This window comes from Perca flavescens, chromosome 9 (genome assembly GCF_004354835.1).
Source record: "Perca flavescens isolate YP-PL-M2 chromosome 9, PFLA_1.0, whole genome shotgun sequence".
Lineage (NCBI taxonomy): Eukaryota > Metazoa > Chordata > Actinopteri > Perciformes > Percidae > Perca > Perca flavescens.
The window spans coordinates 16,171,617-16,177,618 of NC_041339.1; positions in this window are offsets into that span (position 1 = coordinate 16,171,617).

Genomic DNA, 6,002 nt, shown 5'->3' on the forward strand with positions numbered 1-6,002 from the left:
TGTCTGACTTTATTTATCAATTCCAAAACGAACCTTCTGTATAACCATCATTTAATTCAAATACACCATTCTGTATTTAACTGTTTGCTTTGGATTCTGTTAAAGCACTAAAACTGACTCCTAAAAAAAGTTATTATTGTAAGTTTGTTAATTTTCATTCACCTAAAATGTAGTATAATGCAGTATGTAGTATACACTCTGCAGACATCATTCCCCTTATACATAGAAAGATTAGGTTTTGCTTTTGCATGGTGTCTGATTGACTTCATCAGAATTGAAGGCCAGATGCCAAGTGTGAAGTCCATTAAGGAAGGGGTGAGCCAGTTGGAAACACTAAGATATGTCTTTCCTGAGGGAAAGTTTGTTTAAATGAAGAAACAATAAGAGGGGCTTTCACTTGCTGTTATTGTTTCACTTGTTTTAATGTGTGAGTAATGCTAATTAATAATAAACTTCAAACTGAATGCTACAGCACTTTACAAACAATAATAAGATGGGAAAAGAAACCAATCTAAAAATCTAGGGATAAAATAATCTGAGCTGAGTCATCCTTTAACAATTACACAGAAAAAGCCTTTTCTTTTTCTCTCTTTTCTCCTACCTCAACATTAAACATCCTCATTCCCTCCAGTCGGATATTTAATTGACATTTTTGACTTTTTTGCAATACTCAAAACTACATGTGAAACGACAACAGGTGAAAATATCTAATGTTTTCCTTCTGGGGACGGACTGTGTGTCAAAGGAAAAACAAGACTAACACTGTTTCCCAAATCAACACTACATATTGATTCAGTACAGTTCACTTAAAACAATTTAAAATAAATTGTGGGTGGTGGTGAAACCACTATAAAACATCATTCAAACAACAATAAGTAATTAAAATGCTTTTTTACTGTGTATTTGTGAAGTTTAATTTGCAGTTTTTTAAGTGGTACTTTGAACACCAACATCAAACATTTTGTATAATTTTCAGTTTGTATAACATGGTAAACTAAGTTGATATTTTGTATACTAAATGTTAAGCCACTATAGACAGTTAATATGCAGTATCTATTTTGGACCGCCAAGGCATACCCTATCTCACAATGTTAATGCAGTGTGAATTTTCCCAGTTGGGTCATTGGAACATTTTTCAGTTAATCCGACACCATATGAATGCAGCACAAATGCCCTATCTCAAAATGTTAATGAAAGTGAAAAAGAATTTGTGTATCCGCCCTGTGATTAGGATCTGCTTTAATGGGTTCTTCCGTGGCCCTTGTTACATCCTTCAACCAAGTTTCATTAAAATCAGGCCATTAGTTTTTCTATAATCCTGCTGACAGACAAACCAATCAACAAACAAACAACGCAACAGAGAACCTGAACAGAAACATAACCTTCTTTGCGAGGGTAGTTAGCACACACAAAGTACAGCTGAGGCTGATGGGATGTCGTTAGTTCTGCAGGTATTTGGTCAGAAACCAAAGTATGTACAAATAGAAATTTTGACCTGATGATGGTGATGAGAAAAAGTTAACGGATTATTGAAATTATTACTATTCATCCCGAGGGGTCCATGGATTTCTGAATCCAAATTTCATGGTAATACATCCAACTGTTGTTGAGACTCCAAACTACAAAAGAACCTCACATTGATGCTACAGAAAAGTGATGAGATCACCAAATTCACTTCACAGGATAAGTGAAAACCTTGACCTGCTGTTGGCAGCAGAAGACAAAGTCAGGGTGAATGTTTAAAAATTGTTTAGTAATGTGTCTTGCACCACTGATCATTATTTGTGATCCATCCAAAATCAGAAATCAAGTGATGATACCTGGGCTGTTCAGGTGTCTTTAAAGGGGTGACTGATTAGCTGTCTTGATAGTTTTGTCTTTCATTTGGTGTTGTAAATCCATATTATGGGTACTATTAACCACAAGATATTACGCTTATTCCCATGAGATTCCACTTTCCACAACCCAATAGTCTACCGTCATTTCCTGTGGGTTTTTCCCACGTGAGATTGACTGGGTTTTACATGTTGTCTTTCAGCAGTGGAGCCCATTCTTGACCGTACTTTATCTTTGTGCTCGTCACTCACCGTGGTGAGTTATAAAGAAAACATTTAGAGGAAGAGCGGCGCGTAACTGTTATATGAACAGAATTAGCTACTGTCGACACACTGAAAAGAGATCCATTTGCCTTGACCCTCATTAGCAGTCTTAACATAGAAACGGATACTCACTGCACTCTAACAGGTACTGTGGGACCTCAAAAGAAGGGAAGCATCTCCCAAATCCGGAGCCAGTTTCCTGTAAACTGATAACCTCTTCATTATCTACAACAGGGAGGTCAGCACAGGAGGGAGTCTTAAACTGTATTAGCTCAACCCTCTTCGTGGAAAAAGGATTATATGTTACAGTAAAGGTTTAATGAAATTTCACATGAAACATTATGACCAAACAGTAATCAGTCTGTTTAGTCATGCAATGGTTAAAAGGGTAAATTCTGCAATCTAACTTGAGGCCTTTGTCATAGTGTTTACAATCTCACAGAATGACTTTTTCCTTAATTTGTTCCAAGTTATCCTGTTAATATAGTATACTATGTTGTTTATTGCTTTATTTCCATAATGTAATCTTTGTATACATTGTAAAAATGTAAATCTGTCAAATTTATTCATAGCTCATAGATTCATAGCTGCTTATAATGATGGAAATAACTACAACTGGAGAAGACAGATACAGTTCAGTGTTGAAGTGGACATGGCAAGTCAAAATATTTTTCTTTGGGGAAACAAAAAATCAGAAGCATGCTTTCCATCATCCTGCAAAAGCCAAACTACTGTATCTTACAGGAATTTGGCCAATACTGTGTTTTTTTAGACCAAAGTAATGAGTCTCTCTACTGAATCAGGTTGATCACCCTGCCTTGGTGCGCAACTTGATTCAGTGGGGGGGAAAATACCATATATTTCGACATTTCCTTTAAAGTTACGGTATGCTGCAAGCAGTATCCCAATACACTATATGTGAAACTGATAAACATCAATGTGAAGTCCTGTTTCCTGAACAAGAAGTTAGTTCCTTCCTGCAGCGACAACCGCTAACACCTTAGGCTGTCTGGAAACAAAGGTGCAGAAAAAGCGTGATGGTTTACTTCAATGCTCAAGATCTTATCTGTGAAAAAATCAGGTCAGAGCCAACAGAAATTCCAGACTCCTAAAGGATAAATACCATCCTTCCCTGAACTGATTTAAATACAATAAAAAATTCCCAAACTTCTCAATCATTTTCTGCCCACTTGGTTCTGGTGTTTTCTTAATTAACTTAGTGTTAGAAATATATACAAATAGAGTGTACTGTATATGGCCAGTCACTAACCATGGGCCTAGGGAATTGTGATTTCCAATATACAGTATATCCATTATATGCTTCATTTCATTTCGACACAGAGTTTGACATTACATTAGATAAGCATGGAGTGGAATTTCTCAAACAAAGTGTGTTTTGCTCAAAAGCAAAGTGCTCACTTTGAGAGAATGGACACTACATATAAAAGGGACAGAGCCAAACCCCTCACAGATTATATATGCTGGGCTTTAATATGTATACTAAATACATCTACCTACCTTACGTGGCCATGCAAGCTTGATGTGTTATTATAAAGTCATCTCATTAATTGGATTAGATATAATTATTCTTATGGCTATTTAATCCTTATGAAAGCTTTCTTGTTTATGCCTCTTTATTCATTATTACAGTTTTTCTCAGTCGCTGTGGTGCGTTTTTCACATCATCCCTAACGTGCAAAATAATAAGTGCATTTCTCAGAACAATTTGTACAAACTGCAATATACATTAGATAGGTTTCTAAAGCTAGTCAGTCACTAAAAATCCTACATCTCTCAAAAGTAAATATTCATGCCAATGACCATGTCAGTGTCATCAGAATAAGTCACTGAGTCATTGTTCACAAACAAGGTCGTCAAAATGTTTAGGCATGTTGTCAATGTAACTGTGTACTTTGACAGTATTACCTGATGTAAACTTAGGCTACAGTTTGGATGACAGTTACTGTATTGAAAATGCACAAGGCTGCACTTCTATGGCATATATCAATTTCAACAGTACTATTTACATATTACTGTATGTGGGTTATTGATTGAAAGAGACTGGACAGGATTTTGTTTTTCACAGCTTTTACTAGTGCTACTTTATGAAAGAAGAAAACAAAATAATTTACAGTAAGAAAAAGGCAAGGGGCACAAAGGAAAAAAACTAAATTAGAAAGAAACACAGGAAACACCCCTAAGGCACTTGCCCGCAGCATTGTTCTAGTGCTGTCTCTACATATCCAGACGTTCCTGTCTGTCGGCCCACATATTCTCATCCACATCGCTCCGGATATTTTCCCTTGCAATGCCACGTGGAAAGAATCTTTTGGAATGCCTTATCATCCTCTGCAGGAGTCTACGGTAATGTCCTCACATGCTGCATCCATTGCAGCCAGCAGGGACATCTGTGTGTGTGTGGCTGACGATCGTACACCTTCCACCTCCATGCTGAAAAGAACTCCTCAATTGGGTTAAGGAATGGTGAATAAGGTGGGAGGAATTCTATGAGCATCCTCGGGTGGGTCACAAACCATTGCCTTATGAGGTTTGATCGATGGAAACTCACATCACCACAAATGACCACATACTTTGGCAAATCCTCTCTAAACAGACCCCTCTCATCATCAGGGATGAGGCCCTGTAGAGAATCTCTAAAAAGTTGAGTAGATGCTGGATGTTGTATGGCCCTATAAGGGGGATATGGACACCATGCTCCGAAATAGCAGCACACATGGTGATATTTCCTCCCCGTTGGCCTGGCAAATCCACAGTAGCTCTGTGACCGATGATATTCCGACCCCGCCTACTGCATTTTGTCAGGTTGAAGCCAGCCTCATCCACGTATACAAAGTTGTGAGAGGGTTCATTTGATTCCAACTCCATTATACGCTATATCCCAGAACACACAGTTGAATTTGTTTTGGTAAGGAAGAGTGACATGAAATGTACATATATTGCATGTTCCTTCCACAGCAATGGAAATGTGTGCAGTTTATGCTTACTGTACTATGTATCACTATAAAATGTTGCTGTAAAGTAGTTACATAGATATATGTTTTACCTGTACATACTGGTACCATAGCTCCTTAACTCTGTTTTCATTCCATTGGAATGGTACACAGTACAGCTGTTTCATACTCATCTGGTTTCTATGCAGCACCCTGTCGATGGTTAAGATGCTACCGTATGGATGTTTTCAAAGACATTGTTGTCGTCTATAATGGTCCTTTGCATTTCCCTGAGTCTCATGGCATTGTTTGCTCAGACCATGTTGCAAATAGCCTCCTCCTGTCGAGGTGTGAAAAGGCGTCCTCTGCCACCGGTTTGAGGTAATCTTGCAGGCCTATGTGGGGAAAAATGCAGTGATGCATCGCACAATTTCACATAGACAAAAACTATGCGAACACACATTTTACTGTAAAACATACAGATGGGTGCATGTAAGGTGCAGTATGTATCTACATAGAATATATTTCTGTATGCTGTGAAATATAAGTGGACTACTGTAATATCAAAGCATTGTAGGAAGCATACAGTACTGCACACATTGGTGGAGATACCTGTTCTCTCTTTGAAACGTTTGAACTATTGAGGACACGGTTGATTTCCCAATATTCGTCTGCACCCTTTGACCCGCCTCAGCCATTGTAAGGCCATGACTGACAACATGGTCTACAATAGTGGCCCTTATGTCATCAGATATGCACCTATGTCCTCTGTTTTGCCTTCCACCATGCATCCTTGCTCCTCTTCTTCCTCCTCTTGGCTGTTGACCCTGTTCGTTTCCTGGTCCATCCATTATTAGAAAATTGCAACTCTGTCTCTGTTGAGGTCTGTCTATATATGCTTGCCCATTGATTGTTTATGAGATGCACCTTTGAGCAATTTAGACAACTGTTT